We start from the raw sequence: 19,346 nt of genomic DNA on the forward strand, positions 1-19,346 counted from the left end.
CTAACTATTACTTGCACTTTTGGCCCATGGGGCTTGAAAGGTTTGCTTAAAGTCGCAGTTTTCTTTCATGCCACCAAAGCCAGTTGCCACCAGGAACACCACTATGAAAAATACATGACAAAAGTTTTCTCATTTTAGCGTTACAGGCGGCTAAAGAAACATAATCATTATGTAATAATTAGCGACGTGCATTAAGCCATCGGGGGTAAGAGGGTAATCTGCTTCGTTAGATAAGACGTGGCTGGAAAGTCTCATCAAGACTGGATAAATACAATCTCGATGGGCTAATAATGTAAACAAAATCGTCGAGGGGAAGCCTGTTTTTGGGGATGTTTACTGCTTTGTAACCTGTTGTTATGGCCGCCCATTCGAGCCCAAAATTGGTCAAGCGAGTAATTATCTCAATTGTCGTTTGCCATTTACGGTCACTTGGCTTTTAAGGTGTTAACAAGGCGGAAAGTGTGTATTAGTGATGTGAGAGGGATTTAAAGTGAAAATATTTGAAAAATCAACACAGAACACAAATAGATCGGTGAGGGTTGGAAGGTCAAGCCACTTGACGATGAACTTCTTTGTTTGTTTTGTTTTCATGAAAAACAAAAACTCCCTGTGGTTTGCTTGCACTTCCAATTCACAGCCTCCGTTTATTTTTGCTTCAAAAAACCTTAAGAAAACAAAAGGAAGCCAGTATAAGAAATTTGCACAGACTCTGCCAAGTTCTTCGCTCTTCTTTGCAAACATAAAAATCTTTTAAATTCTTTTCAATAATTTCAATAGATGTGTGCGCACAATTTTCATAAACATATAAATAAGGCTATGGCACGCCCAACACTTGGCGCGATAGGCAAAGAATAGGATACAAAATATTTTGAATAATCGACAAAATTCTTTTGCCAGTGACTTTTTGACACAGATATCAGGGGTCGTTAGGTCTTGAGGGTGTAGACGGGAAGGTGGGCGACGCCTTACATTTGCATTAAGTAATTGAATTTTGTTTTGCAATTTATTTCCATAAGAGCATATGCCAATACGGGCCGGGCTGAAATAAAGTGCTGTGACTTTGCTTGGAAACACTTACACGGGCATTACTCTTTGATGTATTTTAGTAGTAGGCAAATATACAAAAATAAAATGAAATAAAACTTTTATCCTTTCAAGAATCCCTTTAGCTGGGGGCCATATCATCCCAGCAGTTTTCATTATTTCGAAGGGGATCCCCTAGAAAATTGGACGAAAAATCGAAAAAATATTTCGTTCGTAGATTTTGATGCAGAATGAGGGAGAATCGATCCACAATTCGTTTAAGGTATTCCGTTCAAGAATCGGATGGAAATTGGCCAAGATATAGCCATCGCTGGGGGCCATATTGGGCATCCCAGCAGTTTTCATCATTTCGAAGGGGATCCCCTAGAAAATTGGACGAAAAATCGAAAAAATATTTCGTTCTTAGATTTTGATGCAGATTGAGGGAGAATCGATCCACAATTCGTTTAAGGTATTCCGTTCAAGAATCGGATGGAAATTGGCCAAGATATAGCCATCGCTGGGGGCCATATTGGGCATCCCAGCAGTTTTCATCATTTCGAAGGGGGCCCCCTAGAAAATTGGACGAAAAATCGAAAAAATATTTCGTTCTTAGATTTTGATGCAAAATGAGGGAGAATCGATCCACAATTCGTTTAAGGTATTCCGTTCAAGAATCGGATGGAAATTGGCCAAGATATAGCCATCGCTGGGGGCCATATTCGGCATCCCAGCATTCTTTATCATTTCGAAGGGGACCCTCTAGAAAATTGGACGAAAAATCGAAAAAATATTTCGTTCGTAGATTTTGATGCAGAATGGGGGAGAATTGATCCACAATTCGTTTAAGGTATTCCGTTCAAGAATCGGATGGAAATTGGCCAAGATATAGCCATCGCTGGGGGCCATATTGGGCATCCCAGCAGTTTTCATCATTTCGAAGGGGACCCCCTAGAAAATTGGAAGAAAAATCGAAAAAATATTTCGTTCTTAGATTTTGATGCAGAATGAGGGAGAATCGATCCACAATTCGTTTAAGGTATTCCGTTCAAGAATCGGACAATTGGCAAAGATATAGCCATCGCTGGGGGCCATATTCGGCATCCCAGCATTCTTTATCATTTCGAAGGGGATCCCCCAGAAAATGGGACGAAAAATCGAAAAAATATTTCGTTCTTAGATTTTGATACAGAATGATGGAGAATCGATCCACAATTCGTTTAAGGTATTCCGTTTAAGAATCGGATGGCAATTGGCAAAGATATAGCCATCGCTGGGGGCCATATTCGGCATCCCAGCATTCTTTATCATTTCGAAGGGGACCCTCTAGAAAATTGGACGAAAAATCGGAAAAATATTTCGTTCGTAGATTTTGATGCAGAATGGGGGAGAATTGATCCACAATTCGTTTAAGGTATTCCGTTCAAGAATCGGATGGAAATTGGCCAAGATATAGCCATCGCTGGGGGCCATATTCGGCATCCCAGCATTCTTTATCATTTCGAAGGGGACCCTCTAGAAAATTGGACGAAAAATCGGAAAAATATTTCGTTCGTAGATTTTGATGCAGAATGAGGGAGAATCGATCCACAATTCGTTTAAGGTATTCCGTTCAAGAATCGGATGGAAATTGGCCAAGATATAGCCATCGCTGGGGGCCATATTCGGCATCCCAGCATTCTTTATCATTTCGAAGGGGACCCTCTAGAAAATTGGACGAAAAATCGGAAAAATATTTCGTTCGTAGATTTTGATGCAGAATGGGGGAGAATTGATACACAATTCGTTTAAGGTATTCCGTTCAAGAATCGGATGGAAATTGGCCAAGATATTAGCCATCGCTGGGGGCCATATTCGGCATCCCAGCATTCTTTATCATTTCGAAGGGGACCCTCTAGAAAATTGGACGAAAAATCGAAAAAATATTTCGTTCTTAGATTTTGATGCAGAATGAGGGAGAATCGATCCACAATTCGTTTAAGGTATTCCGTTCAAGAATCGGATGGAAATTGGCCAAGATATAGCCATCGCTGGGGGCCATATTCGGCATCCCAGCATTCTTTATCATTTCGAAGGGGACCCTCTAGAAAATTGGACGAAAAATCGGAAAAATATTTCGTTCGTAGATTTTGATGCAGAATGAGGGAGAATCGATCCACAATTCGTTTAAGGTATTCCGTTCAAGAATCGGATGGAAATTGGCCAAGATATAGCCATCGCTGGGGGCCATATTGGGCATCCCAGCAGTTTTCATCATTTCGAAGGGGACCCTCTAGAAAATTGGACGAAAAATCGAAAAAATATTTCGTTCGTAGATTTTGATGCAGAATGGGGGAGAATTGATACACAATTCGTTTAAGGTATTCCGTTCAAGAATCGGATGGAAATTGGCCAAGATATAGCCATCGCTGGGGGCCATATTGGGCATCCCAGCAATTTTCATCATTTCGAAGGGGACCCTCTAGAAAATTGGACGAAAAATCGAAAAAATATTTCGTTCGTAGATTTTGATGCAGAATGGGGGAGAATTGATACACAATTCGTTTAAGGTATTCCGTTCAAGAATCGGATGGAAATTGGCCAAGATATAGCCATCGCTGGGGGCCATATTGGGCATCCCAGCAATTTTCATCATTTCGAAGGGGACCCCCTAGAAAATTGGACGAAAAATCGAAAAAATATTTCGTTCTTAGATTTTGATGCAGAATGAGGGAGAATCGATCCACAATTCGTTTAAGGTATTCCGTTCAAGAATCGGATGGAAATTGGCCAAGATATAGCCATCGCTGGGGGCCATATTGGGCATCCCAGCAGTTTTCATCATTTCGAAGGGGACCCCCTAGAAAATTGGACGAAAAATCGAAAAAATATTTCGTTCTTAGATTTTGATGCAAAATGAGGGAGAATCGATCCACAATTCGTTTAAGGTATTCCGTTCAAGAATCGGATGGAAATTGGCCAAGATATAGCCATCGCTGGGGGCCATATTCGGCATCCCAGCATTCTTTATCATTTCGAAGGGGACCCTCTAGAAAATTGGACGAAAAATCGAAAAAATATTTCGTTCGTAGATTTTGATGCAGAATGTGGGAGAATTGATCCAAAATTCGTTTAAGGTATTCCGTTCAAGAATCGGATGGAAATTGGCCAAGATATAGCCATCGCTGGGGGCCATATTGGGCATCCCAGCAGTTTTCATCATTTCGAAGGGGACCCTCTAGAAAATTGGACGAAAAATCGAAAAAATATTTCGTTCTTAGATTTTGATGCAGAATGAGGGAGAATCGATCCACAATTCGTTTAATTCCGTTCAAGAATCCGTATTCCGTTCAAGAATCGGATGGAAATTGGCAAAGATATGGTCATCGGAGGGTCATATAATATTATCAAAAATTAAAAAAAAAAATTACAATAAAAACTGCAACAACAGAACATTAAAAAGTACAAAAACAACAACAAAAACAATAAACATTACAAAAACAAGAAAAGAAAGTTAACAAAAAAAAAAAAAGATTTTGTTTTCAGTTTTCAGGCTTGCTTAAGTGCAACCTATGAGAATCGAGGAGGAGGGCGTTATTTTATTAATTTATTTTTTTAATTTTATTTATTGAATTTCTTCCAAATTCAAGGATCTTCAGCAATGTTATTATATGCAAAATAACGGTAAAATTGTACCCTTCATTGCTAATCCACATCAGTGGGCCTAAATAGGAGGCTACTGAAATATGAGATTTTACATTTTCATATTTATAATTTGTAAAAAAACACGTTTTCCTTTTAAAATTATAGAAATATTAAGTTGTTTGTAATCCTATATATCCTGGTAACTAAATTTCCGAATATATTATACAGTTATATGGCTGACTTAATAAATTAGAAACATTAAAAAATGTCAACATTACTTAAAGTCCCAGCTTCCCCCAGATACGTAACAAAAAATCTAAAAAATATTTTGTTCTTAGATTTTGATGCAGAATGATGTAGAATCGATCCACAAATCGTTTAAGGTATTCCGCACAAGGATCGGATGGACAAAGATATGAAGGGGACCCACTTGGAATTTGTTTATTGGCAAAGAGGAAGTCTTCAATACAATAAAAAGATAAAAAAGATAAAATGCCGAATAATTAAAAAAAACAGAAAAAAGCTTTCACATTTAAGGACTCTGGTCGATCAAAAGCATTCTTGTGAATTATATTGTCAACACCGAAAGCCGTGGCTTTTGTTTTATCAGCCATAAGCACGTATGTCAAGAAGAGTATTTGATGCTTCCAGCTTTCGTACTTTATGCGTGGAAATACAAGGATTGGCAGGACCTCAGCACCCCTTCCACCCTACGTCACTGCATTTTTATGCCCTTCACACATCATTCAGCAACAAATTGCTGCAGGCGAGGAATGCTCACATTGCTAAAGACGCTTGAAATCTATTTGAGAGACAAAAAAGACAAAAAGTTGAGGGAGAAGCGAAGGAGGAATGTCAACAGCCAGCGGAAAGTGTCTCGAGACTATGGATTCGTGACCAGGCTGCGTGTCCATTGGAGTCAGCACGTGCCACGAGTTTTATTATCATGAGCTGTAAGCTCTGGCAACTTTTTATTATCTTTTTTGCTCCTCGAAAGCGAACTTTAACACTTTCTGCCCACCAGTCGGACGAGGATATCTCCTCTCAGCTAAACTTCAGCCGTAAATAGGACCCAATGAAGTTTAAAGGAGGAGGAGGAGCATTTTTAGCTTGACCTTCCTTCTCTTACGATTTTAATGACCCGACCAACAGAAACTTCTTAATCCTGACCATAAAAATTCACATTCGATGCACATACTTGCTGCAATACTGGGTTGCATGTTCAGGTTTTTCTGGTTAGTTTTATTATTCTGAGTGGAATGTCTGAGAAACTTAAATTCTCCTCTGATGGATGTGAAAGATCGTATACTCCCAGGCCGTCTTGCCTTTCGCTCGTCCTATATAAATTATATTTTTGTATAAATTTGGGATTTTCAATTATCTGTTGACACTTTCTGGCATTGCGAATGCCAAGCATGAATTAATTTGATTACAAGTTGAAATTTCATATTTGAGGTGCGTGCACTTTCCAATTTTACTTGAAAACTTCTATATACTTCGCCAGGCAGCTACTAGCCTACCATAGTCACGCCCCCCCTTATTTTGTTTACAAAAACTTTGTGTCAGGCCTGTTGAAAAGTTTCCCTTTGCCACCGTGACGGTCTCCATCGCAGCTCTTGCTTGTCTTGGATGCAATTTGCGGGCAGACAGGGCGAATGAATAATTAAATCTTCACACAGAGTCTGTAAGGCGGCGGGGCGCTGGGCGGAGAAGTTTCGAGGGAAATTCACATATCCTTGAGCCACACTTTGTTTACGGATAGAGCATTCTCAACTTTGTTCTTTTTCCCGATGCATTGCCTTTTACTCCAGGCCTTTTTTCAGAAGAATATTTCTTTCCATCATTTGCATTTCTCATTAAGGCCTCATCAAATACTTCCTCCATTTTAAGAAGTTGCTCTTAATGCGTTGTGACAATATTTAACTTTAAACTGACATACAGCCAGTGGGCCCAGAAGGCAAACAAAGACAGTCATTGATTTCTGATTTCCTAATTATTAACTTTTCGAGTTTAATTTGCAACACAAATATGAGTTGTTCTGTTGGACGACGACAAATAAATCTGAATTGCAGCTGGCCAACAAACTAATTGTTTAGCTGACTTTTGTTCCGAGGTACAATTGTCTGCTTTTGTATGCCAGACAAGCAACATTGAAAATTTACACAACAAAATATACTTAGGAGATAAACGATTTGAGAAAGCGGGGGCCGCATCATGCAAATAAAGCAGAAAGTACCCCTAACAAGATTTTCCCAGGACAAAGGAAAACGAAAAGGAAAAGCAAAAGTGGCAAAGTGGAAGAGCAGGCTACGTGTTTGGCGTCAAAATGGCCGCGTATGGAAAGGCAGAGAAAAAAATATTAAGTCTAAGTGCGTCGCCTTTCGTTAATATTAACTTTTCCGCTCAGTTTCTTTCCCTTTTCCTTTCCATTTTTTTTATATTTTTTGTGTTGCAAACTTTTCTTTGGAAAGTTAGGTGTCCCCAAAAAAACAGAAACAACAACAGCAAAGTAGATAACAAAATGGGGCGAGCATAATAAAAATTTCTGTTTATTTTGCCAGTCATGCATAAAATATTAAATTATTAGTTATGAAGTGTAACACACAACCAGCAACAATTATTGTGGAGGTGTCGGATTTTCCGCTACAATTCTTGTTTCCATTTGAATACATTTTAAAACATAAATTGTTGGACATGGAAAAAAAACAACAAATTTAAGTAGATTATGTTTGGCTTTTCATTTTCAAAAAGGATGACAATTGGCTGGCATTGCTAATTAATATTGGCGGGCTTCCCATTTGAATGGATGACACAAAAATATAGTTGCATTACAACACGGAATAATCAAATTGTTGCTGAAATTAAGGTGGAATCAAAAACTTTAAAGCCCAAATAATCTTGGATTAATCACAATAGAGAGATCGGCCTTTAATTACTTCCTGTCCATTTGCCAATTAACTCATTTCCCAATAATACAAAAAAGGAGATAGCTCAGCTGCTTAGTATCTATGGCGAAAGTTTCGTGGCAGGAGGAAAGGATACAGGCGAAAGGATGCAGAATGCCTCCTTAAGTTTCCCTTCCTTGCCGCAAACATGCGGCCACAAGGAAAACCCAATCGTTATCTTTGGAGCGTCTTCGGCATCCCGCAAGGGGGCAACCAGGGGGCAGAGTGAAGGAAAAATGAAAAATTGCGCCAAGAGACAACTAAGACTCGGGTTCAACTAATGGTATTATAAAAAGGAAGAGAATGGAAGCCAAAGGACAGGGCACACAAATTGATTAAGTGCCAGAAAAGATATAGCGACGTTTGTATTTCGACGTTGGCTTTCTTCAGTATCAAAATTAACCCGAAATATCACTCCGTCTCTGGCCACAGGACTAACGGGTTCAACTTCATTAAGTCGCCTACTTGATTTAATTTCTTTAGTGCAAATGTTTTCCGGTAGAGAAGTTGTGCCTGCTCTGTGCAACGGCGAATTAGAAATAGTCCATCCAGAAGAAAAAAGTCGATTTTCAGACCAACAAGGAGTTGCAGCTATGGATAGAGCTCCCAACAGTTTGTCTAAAAGCAAGAGAAAATATAACTTACCTGAAGATTTAAGAGGATAATCATCACTTTTCTGATCATAAAATGGCTCATGGGAATTTATGCCTATGTGGGACTCGCAAAACCTCGGCTCATATATGTCAACTTCGTCATCTTTTGCTAGACTATTTAACCAGAGATGTAAATCCTCTTGATAAAATCTTGATCACTATTATCGACTAGATATTATCATCTTATCCTAAAGCAGAAGTATAGTACATTATTTTTATTATATTACTTAAGTAATTTTTGTAGTAAATGTGACCAAAATCAATTTTCCTGCCCTTAGTGCCTTGCCCGACATAGTTGCATGCGGCTATGTCATCATCTTGGCCATAAATCAAGCTTTCCATTAGCGGAGCCGCCACTGGAATGCCTATTTGCGGGACTCAGGAAAATGGCACATCAAGGTGATTTTTAATTTTTTCGTCCTTAACGGTTTTGTGCAGCTGCATTCCTTATGACCCACAAGATTTCCTAATAATTTCAAAGTACCAGAGATGCTATAATAAATTCGTGTTGGAGGTGTCGAAAGAAATTATGTCTGCGTTTGGGTATAAAAAAATCATCACGACCTATTAGACATATTACCGCTCGGGGCTGGCTCGTTTTGGGCATTTATGATTAACAATGAGCAAACATGCAAAGCTCGTTGTGGGGTTGGCTTGTCATTAAGACACCCCCATTGCCCAACTAGCCCCAGGAATATTTCACCGGCGGAGGCGGATGAAGCCTTATTGGAAGCTTTCTTCTAGGCCTTCCGGTTCTGCCTGCCTAACAAACATTTGTCATTTCTGCCACCGACATGCCGGCCCATGCACATTGGCAAATAGTTTCCCCCCTTTAATAATACCGTGGAAGTCGAAGTCTAAGAGGGTATATTGGGTTTTGCTTTTTTTTATGTATCAGGAAAAAATTTATTCTATTTCTGAAGCAAAACTCCAGGTTCCTTTTAAGGAAAATGACACCATATAATAGCAATAATGGCTATTGAGCTTTATATTTATTAGTAGATTCTTTTATAAAGGGGCTTTTCTATGGGGTCTTAAAAAAAGAGGTTTTAACTTATGCAATAAAGAACAAAAATTACAGGGTACTTATAATTGAAACTACTACTGTCTTAACTTTTTTTCGTTCAGGGCTCGTTATGGCCGTCGTTGTAAGTGTGAAATTATAAATTGTTCAGAATTTATGAGCCAGCTCTGCACTTTTGCACCTACATATCGCAGGTAATATTACCTGGCTTTCCATCTACGTTTCATGTTTAAAGAAGGCTGGAATGAGAAAATAGCTAAACTAGGTTTTCATGCTCTTGGATAAATATTGGCAAGCAGCTAAAGATTCGGATAAGAATTTAGACGATAGAGGTTAATTTAAACCTTTTTCAATATTTTTCAACAATTTTTCAAAGGAAAATCTATTCCATGCTTAATTTAATTAAAAGAAGGTACGTTTCCCTCCCTTACTTCCCTTACTTCCCTCCCTCAGGTCCTGTTTTGATGATTTTTAATGAGCCGCAGGCTGAGATCCTCGCGCCTACTATGCACATAATTTATTAACGAGACTTTGAGCGTCAACTTCCGTTCCGCAAAGTGAGCCCGTCGAGACAATGTGAGAGTTCTCATGCATAATTAAACACGTAATTAACCATTATTATCAGCGTCTGATTTCAGCCAGCTCCCGGTGAGTCCTTGTCCAACCTGTAATGAGTTTGGAAAGAACTCTGTGGGTAAACTTTTTCCTGCTTTTTGCTGGGCAATCAGACAAGTCGGACCCATTTTGATTTGTGTCAGTAGCCAGAGCCATAGCCGTTACTCGGGACTGGGACTGGGAAAATTACAGTTGCTAATGAACACTAATTAATTAGGGAGCTCGGCTCGGTAACTCTGGAACGTGTCCTGTGGCAGGTGAAACACAATGCTCTCGGCCATGGATAGGCCAACAGGTCAATTATGTTAGCTTAACTTATAATCTCCAAGTTATCCTTAATTATATGCTCGTATTATGCCCATAATTGTTAAATAGAAAGGTTTCACTATAAAATTTAAATATAACTTTTTGGCCAGGCTATTGACCTTCCAAAAAAACCTCAACTCTCACATTTTATTAATTTTCTTTTTCTCGTATTTTTCCCTTATTTTTCGCACAGCTTTTTTATTCAGCACCTTAATGGTCTCCCGCGGCGAACATCAAAGCTTTGTATGGGTTCTTCTGCCCCAACTTCTATGCCAGTTCCTTTTATCCCCGTTTACCCAACCAAATGGCTCATAATTTTCACAATTAGCAGACGACAAGCTGGCTAGGAATTTACATTTGGCGTGAACAGTAGGAGCACCAGCACAAAAAATTAATTTAAAGCAATTTGTGAGCCAATAAATCTCCATGACGGGTTGCCTTGAAAATGAGCATTGACTACTCCTGCAGAAAGTATTATATATTGCTACATGGGCGCCAAACAAAGGTAAAATATTATTCGTTTTTAAAGTGAAATAAATAGTAGTTTCTAAAGACTTTCAATGACTTAATATTAAAGAATCTCTTGAAAGATTTTCACTCTTAAGCTTGAGGTCCAAACTGTTTTTCTAAACGGTTTCTTTTAACTTTTCCCTGATCCTCCTTCTCATTGGAATGCAGTTTGAAACTTTTTGATGCATTTTTAACCACTCCTTGACCTTTACAGCTCACCCATAACTATGCTTCTATTAAAGTTTTTGTTAAACTTTCACTATCCAGCACTCCCACTTATTCCATTTGGGTGTTGGGTTTAAGCCTGGGTAAATATATGTAACCGAGTCTAATGAATAAGTTCAGCAAAAACCAGTAGATATTATAATCAAGCCATCACGGGAGTCGAAATGTATATTTAATTTTAATTAGAAAAGTTTTCCGTTTAAATTCAACTTGTAAAGGACATTTACTTGCGATTTTTGTTTCGCGGAACGAAAAATTGAAATAAAGCAAAAGTTTTACTTGCGACGAGGGCCGTGGCGGTGGCACCGAATAAAAATCTAATACTGGACAGAATTTCAAGACACTTTCCACAGATAGAAACTGTTCGAAAATTGAAAGTAAAATCCACCCAGGATAAGTTTTTAAACGGATATTTAAAATAAGGAATTTAAAGGAAAACCAGCCATTAAAAACTTCGTTATTATATAAGAAATAAATGATTAGTTATTTTAAGGGTAACTAAAAGTATAGTATGAAAAAACAGTCTTTAGCTTGTTTGGTTACCAAAAAGAAAATATGAAACTTGGCCAAAATTTATTAAGAGCTTAAGGGATTCCAGCTTTTATATTTCGATTGTTAGAATTTAAAACAAGCACAAAATGCAGCTTTCAAGCTGTGAAAAATTTAACAAAAATTTTTTAATTTTCTTTTAGTTAAAAAAAATAAAAATATATGAGATAATCACGACTCAATCAGACAATTGAAAGGAGTATTGAATTCTAAGAATTGAGAGAAATTCTCCAATGAACACACAAACCCATATAAACTGGCTTTAATTAAAATCGAAGTTCGGCTGACTTGTCAGAGAAAATTATTATTTTCTAGGGGAGTTTACACAGAGAAAAGGATAACTATCAAGAGATTCGGACACTATGTTCAATAAATATTTCCTTCACATATTTTCTAAATTTTGAAAATTATTTTTTTTAGATTTAAAGAAACTATAGAAAAAGTTCAAGCCATATAACAAATTCCCTCCATATATTTCAAAGTGTGAAAAATTGCTTTAAGCCAAATACTGCCAACCTGAACGTCCAACACTGGAGTATTGAACCATATTTGACATTGATTGACTGTTAAAGCAGATTGATTGTTAAAGCAGTCCACTCGGAGTCAAATAAGATACATTTTGTGTGTGCTTTCGGTCTGTGGTTGTGGATTTTGGGCTTGGAGAGAAACGAGATAGATTTGAAACTACTGAACGACTGTTGAAATAATTGCAAGAAAAAATATATGTGTTTGTGTAACAACTTATGGCATTTTAAAATCCTGATTAAATTTAAAGGAGGTAAGTAGTAACGACTTGTTAGAGGCCTTGGCTCAACAGCTCTCCATGGCTTTATATTTTCTTGCTCCAGTTTACCAGATTGTTCATATGTGCTCCGGTTCTAATTTAATTAAAAAGAACTTAAAGCACTTTGGCCAGTCGGCATGCAACACGCCACATCCTCCTCCGTGTATCCTTGGCCAATTTGTTACGCTTTTAATTTGTTAATTCATTCGCTGGCTGGATGGTTGGCTGCCTGGCGGGATGGTGAGCCCAAGAGCGTATCTCTTACTGTTCGTGCCACGGACTAAGCATTTTATTGGCCAGAAACATTTTTTGCCCAACGTTTTGTGGCACTAACTGCAACAAGTGCAACAAGTCGACGTCGACCTGTCACACGTGGATGCCCATTCCTTTCCCCCTTTTGCAACCCCATCCACCTTACATCCAATGCAAACAAAGGCAGGCACACGTTTTTGCAGTCGCTTATCCTGTGTTTGATTTTGTTTGTTTTAACTGCTTTCACTTTGCCACATATTTACCTCCGTGTGCGTCTACGTTGGTGGGTGGGGGGCTCGGGCCCTGCCTCAAATGAAAAATGGAAAACCCCTGTTTATTTGCTCTCCCAACATCCAGCCAGCTAACTCGCACATTTAACCAGCAAGGGGCTTTGCATTTTATATTTCCAGCTCTTAGGCCTCGACTTAATAAAGGTGAATGCAATCCATATGCCGGCACACAGTGTGCTTAATAAATTTTATATCTTTCTTGAAATATTAAAATTTCGTACGAGGAAGGCAGGCTGATGGTTGAATATATATTCAGGTTCTAAGAAACAGCAGGATGAGTGAAGCCTATTTTTATATTTTAACACAAAATTTTCAGTGCCTTAAAATTAAAGGGAAAGTATAAACTTTCGCTTTTACCTATCCATTTATTGAACCTGAGACCCTTTGTTCATGAGTCTATCTGAATAATCAATGCTTACACTTTCTTCCAGATTCCGTATTGTTTTTGTGGGTTAAAATAAATCTGGTTATCGAGACCTCAAAAGCCATCCTCCCATCGCAATAAAAGTCTAACAATTGACTTGTTTGCCCTGCAGGTCCCTGGTACAAAAAACAAGAAATTCGAGCAATACAAATGATTAATGTTCGCTGTGTCAGCCGGAAAATATGTGCTGGCTGTCTATGTTGCCGCAGATAGATGACTGTGCCACGGCCAGAGGATGCCATAAAGGCTTTCCCACAGACCCCCATACATAGATCACAGACTACATCTGTTAACTGGTAGTGCAAACAGCAAAACAGACTAAAGTTGTCTAACTTATGCTGATTATAGTCCACATTGGCCGCAAGTTATTATCAAATGTCTCCCCAGAGTAATATATATCTAAAAACACACGAGTTCGAACAACCTCCCTTTAATTTACTATGTTTTTTTTGGGGCCTAAGAGGGAGGGGACTGATGGGGGTGAGGGTTCGGTTTTTGGGCGGTACCAGCTCTTAACACACTAATCGAATTTTCTGTATGAAATACCGTTTTGGGCCCTCTGGTTAAACTGTTTGCCTATTCCACTGCCAAGGGCCAACGGCATTTGGGGTGTGGGCCTGTATGGAAAAACAAGTGCCTCTAAATGACCTTGTTAATCATGTTCCTGTTTGCTTATGTGCGTGATTTATGCTTATTTATATTTTATTCACTTTCCCATGAAAGTAGTGGTAAAATAGTATGGGAGGGGTAGTCGAGAAATCCTTTGTTTGAATTATTATAGGGAAGAGAATAAAATGGGAGAGTTGTTTGTGACCATACCCAATAATAATGTGCGGAACCCTTTTGGGTTTCTATCATACTAGATTACACCAAGATTTTGATTATAACTTAGTTTTTACTAAAACGACAACTATATGAGTTCTTATATAAATAAACTATAATTGAGCCATTAGACCATCGTTTAATAGCCGTATTGTCCCGGAAAACTATACAACCCAGGGAAATCCTATCCCATTCTGTCCTTTCAATGTTTGAATATGTTTCACCTATTTTGTGTTCGTCAAAAACAATAAAGCCGTCGACGGAAACCACGCCTTGCTCCTCTTCGGGGACGTGCGTTGACATAAACAGGTTAAATCCAATAAAAACATTTGGCTTACTGAATTTATATTGTAAACGACCTTGTCAACAGGATGGTGAACACGTTTTGCAAATATTTGTATACAAATTACGTATATTTATGCATTCATTCTATGTATAGTACAAAAGTAGTGGGCTGTCAGCTGGGATGTTTTCAGGTAAAGAGAGAGCTTGGTGCTCTTGGACGAAACTTTCTAGAAATTAAATTTGTGACTCAAAAATGGATAAGCAGAAAATTAGCAACCCAAAACACTGAAGCCCGAATGCAATTAGCACTTGAACTGACAAGAGCCAAAGCATTGTGAATTGCGATGGAAAACCCGACAAGACCCACTTTTGCGGTAGCCCCGGCAAAGGAAGGCGATGACAATCATTCTTTAAGTAGAGCCGTCAGAAAAATGTGCAGAAACTCCAGCTAATTAAAAAAGAATTTAATTTACGCTCGGGACTCATGTTTAAATTAGTGGCCATCACTGCTCTACACCAACTATATGCATCCATATCCGCTTGAGAAATCGTTCATCTACTTTTCGCTTTAAGTTTACTGTTTGTTATTCATTAAAATATTTATTCTGGGCAGAAAGCGCGTTACCATTAACACGGTCGATAATGTTAATAAAGTCCAGACGGTCAATAAAAAAAATGGAAAGTGGAGAAAGGTGGTCGTAATACATAAGAGTCGACAAGGCCACATCTCCATTCCCAGCTGTACATGTAATTGTTCATTGATGTTTATCGTGACGTGTAAATTTGCAAGCTCATTGGCTGTAGTTTGGCCCAAGACCCCCTTCCTCCCTCTTACGGTTCCATGTTCCCCCCCACAAGCTTGTGTCCTCTTTCATCTTTCATCTGTCAAGCGGCTTTATGCCATTGATAGGATATTCCACCGCCCAACCCACACCCCCCATTCCAATGACAGCGTGCGTGTGCATTTCATTGGTTTAAGAGCATTTATTTAATTGCAGAACATTTGCGCTGAGTTTAATTTGCATTAATGGGACATGACATTTTAATTGGATTAATTGCGTTTATTAAGTGCTTCGACTCCCTCTCCCTGTGAAAGTAAAAAGCTGATTGCGCTTCTCCGCTCGACCGGTCAGCGAAATAGCTTTGACAGCCGAAGGCAGGTAGATCGATTAACATAAAATAAATACAGGTAGCAATGAGCCAGTTATTTATAAAACAATATAATTGATCTGGCATTGCTGAAGTGGACTGAAATAAGTGAAATGGCTTTGGGCATTCTTGCTGATAGTTATCATATTCTGTTGCCTACTTTTCTGGGCATATGTATGACTGGTGGTAGTGATGTTTTTATTAGTATTTTATTATTATTATGTCTTACATATTTATTTAAAATACGAAATTAAAATTTACAACAAATATTAAACGAAGAAAACTCACACAATTTTTCCCAATTCTATGTTTGTAATCTTAAAAAAATTTTTAAATTACAATAAGTACTATGCTCACTATCTACTCTTATGTTATTGCAGAAATATTTGCTTAACACCAAAAGATTCACACGTCGAATGTGATTGAAACGAAGTCAATCGGAATCAGTAATTTCCAAGCTGTCAGAAATTATTTTCAACCAACACGCTTAGGAATTGTATGAATAAACCTACCGTATTGCAAAAACCCTACCCATTGAAATTTATATATTGTTTTTGTGTCTTCCAGAAAGAACCCAAAAATAGTTTTTTGCTTGGCAATCACATCAACGAATATAAATAAAATTTATGTTATTTATTATGTAATTTATGCATGTAACACGCCGTTCGTTTGACTTTGTGAGCCTTCAGCTTTCTGTCAATCATTCTGACAGTTTCTGTAATCAATGTTAGGGAACGTGCTGGAATATTTTTGGGGGTCCACAAATAGATTTCATATTAAAAATAATCTGAATGTAAAGTGCAAATGTGCACTTCTATCATAGCCGAGCTCCCCTTTTCATATCCAGTAATCAAGGAGTCTATAGCAGTTGTGCTATATATTTTCCCATTCAACTTTTTCCGAAAATGCCGCATCATTGGCAGGAGCCAGCCACAGAACTTGTTTTGCGAAACATAAATCTTGGTCGCTTATAGAAAATTCTCAATGTGTATAATAGGGTTGCTCTGATCCGGCGCTTAAAAGCCGTTTAATAAGTCTGACCATAAACGTCCCCGACAAATGTATGCGGCTGCATTGTGAAGCGTCCAATGGAATAATGGAGATTTTGAAAAGAAGATTGTCGCAATTTCCTTTGGAGTCGGTCAGGGCTGGTCGATTGTGGACCGACCAGCCACTGCATTGGCTGGTCATAAATTTTATTGGTCGTCTATTGAAAAGTTGACACGGTATATATGTTTTGTCGCATAATTATTCGAGCAAAGGAGTATATTATATACATTCGCGCCAATTTGTTAAGCGAGGCAGCGAGAGAAAAAGTTTTGAACCCGATGATCCAAATAACCAGTTCAAAGTGCCCACTCGAATATCATACTACATAGCATTAGAAGACCATCAGAGGATAATGCTTAAAGTTTCGCCACAAATGAAATGGAGCGGACCACCTTTCATCAATAAAGTCAAGCCACAACTTTATTTGCTCATTCAGCTCAATCACAGATCAAATAGCTGGGAAAAAGTGTGGCAGAGGAAATACCTAGCAAACTATTTGAACTATGCTCTACCTTTGACTGCAAACAGCAAGCTGCAGATTGTGGAGGAGCATCCTTGCTGGGTCCTTAAAGCGAGTGGAGTGGAAGGAGTGCCAGAAGTCAGACAATTGCCCCAAGGAGCCGGACAGGCAGCATAAATTGCCTCGACATGAAAAATTTTCTGGGCTAAGGCTAAGCATCCCCATCAACCTTCCTCTTACTGGCTTTCCTTTGTTTTTCAGCAAACAATTCACCAAAAGCCCGAGATTGAAGAAATGCATATGCATAAGTTGGGCTAGAATGATTACCCAAGCACCATTAAAGTGGTTCACATGACTCCAAAGGAGGTAAAGTTAAAGGGAATGAGTGGGCTATAAATATCCGCTACATATTTGAAGAGTTTCTATACTTATGTTATTTTTTAAAAGCATATATTAACTAAACTTGCTTATAGGTTGGTACAATCCTGTACAGGATCCTAAACATACTTCATTTTCTCTACTTCCCATAAATTGTAAAGTTATAATACCAGTATGTGCAAAGACAAATAGGACCCAAGTTGTCTATGTTGTCCTTTTTAAGCCTCCTCACACAAGGCCAGAAATGCTGCCCCAATTATGTTGTTTTCTGTGTTAAATTGTCATCCTCCCTAATGTATGTAAAATGGAAAAATAAGCAACAAATTATGTGTAAAGCTGAGAATGGACGGGTAACCCAACGTCCCCTTAAATATGGGGACCCTGAAGTGTTCTCGGAAAGATAACAAACAGCAGTAATTAGAAGAGACATCGGGATTCACACAAAGGATGCTCTGTGCATAATTAAACACAAAATTAAGCACTATCATGCGGAGCTCAGGCTACACGGCAAAAATAATTTTTATTCAATGAGGAGAGATTATTCAATGTTTTAAACTTACACTTTTTAGCTTCGTCCCAACCAGCAAAGGCTAATTGTAGTATGATTAAAAAATTATACAGTTATTACAATTTGAGAATGTGCTTGAACCCCGCCATTAAGGCAACAAGTGAGTGTTGAGGGAGGAGGGGTGCCCAGTGACCTTCGAGGACATTTCATCATCTTAATGGCGTGGGAGGCGGGCAACAAATCTGTGAATCCTGACGGCAACACTCAAATTAGAAGGTCCTTGGTGCGTCGTCCTTCGGCTTAAGCGGCCGACGTCCCTCTTTGTCACCTGTCACTGCGGCCAGGAATGTCAATAGCACTTAATAGCCACATAGGCAATTGCTTAGAGACGGCAGGTGCCTGTACTGCCCCTGTAAAGGGGAGAACTGCCCCTTAGGGGCAGCTTATATGGGTGTCTATGCCCAGTGATTGAAGGGGCAAGCCGTGGTTAAAAGGGGTTTTAGAGGGGCTCTTGGTTCTAAGGTTCAAATTAATTCCAAGAAAGCCAAATAGGTGGTACCTGTCTTTAAAAAGGATTCTCTTTAAAATTCTACCCCTTGCTGGAAGATTATCATTATCCATTATCATTTCCTAACACATTTGTGGAGCTATCTATTCGATGGCCTGTGGTGTCATACCAACCTCCTAATCACAGCAATTAGTAATTACGCATCCGCCGCCCATCCCCACCTGGTTCACACCTGCCCTGGCACTTATCCCTTTTAATTAGGCGCCACCAAAAGGTGAACATTTCTGAGCCCAAAGAGGCAGCCAAGTGGTAACTCACTGACTCTTTTCTGCCACCCAATACCTCAGCTACCCCTCTACGCCCTCTATCTGTCAGTTTGCTTTTGCTTTGGCAGATGCTTACACTGGAAGAGCCAAACGCTTTGGGCCCATTTCTAATTTTCATTTTAATTATTACAAGTATTATTCTGAAAATCAAGTGAGCGGCAACTTTGGCAATTCCCACATTCAACCTTACTGGCACCGCCCGCTCCGCTCCGCTCCGACCCGTCGACAGCCGGAGGCAGCAGTCGGTGTGGCAGCTGCTACATTTTTCCGTTTTCTTCCCCGCATTCTGCCTCACCTTTAGCCCAAGCTTCGCCCACCTGCCACCGTGGCTTTCTCCCACTGGGAACCCACTGGTGTCTGTGTGCTATCATATTTCACGCCTATTAGCATTTTAATTTAATTAACAATTATGGCGACAGTTTGAGTTGGCTGTAAGGAAAATATACGATATTTCGAGGTATCCTAAAAAGGCAACGGAAAAGGGTTTCCCGCCGGGAACATCGCGTCTCTTTCAATCCGATAGCAGAACGCATTGGACCCACAACTTAAAGTGAAATTGTCTCGTTACCGAAGTTATACCCTTAAGCCTTCAGCCAGTTTCCATTATTTTTATTGCCACAGAGTGCAGTTGCAATG

At 39.0% G+C, this 19,346-nt stretch overlaps 1 long non-coding RNA gene across 1 annotated transcript; it reads left to right on the forward strand.

Moving 5' to 3' along the window:
- Positions 1–8,176: 8,176 nt before the first annotated feature.
- On the forward strand, positions 8,177–12,251 carry LOC116656069. Its single transcript, XR_004311083.2, has 4 exons — positions 8,177–8,444; positions 8,524–8,644; positions 10,384–10,695; positions 11,895–12,251. It is a non-coding gene; the product is annotated as an uncharacterized LOC116656069 (long non-coding RNA).
- Positions 12,252–19,346: the final 7,095 nt, after the last annotated feature.

The sequence above is a fragment of the Drosophila ananassae genome, chromosome 3R, assembly GCF_017639315.1.
Source record: "Drosophila ananassae strain 14024-0371.13 chromosome 3R, ASM1763931v2, whole genome shotgun sequence".
NCBI classification, from domain to species: domain Eukaryota; kingdom Metazoa; phylum Arthropoda; class Insecta; order Diptera; family Drosophilidae; genus Drosophila; species Drosophila ananassae.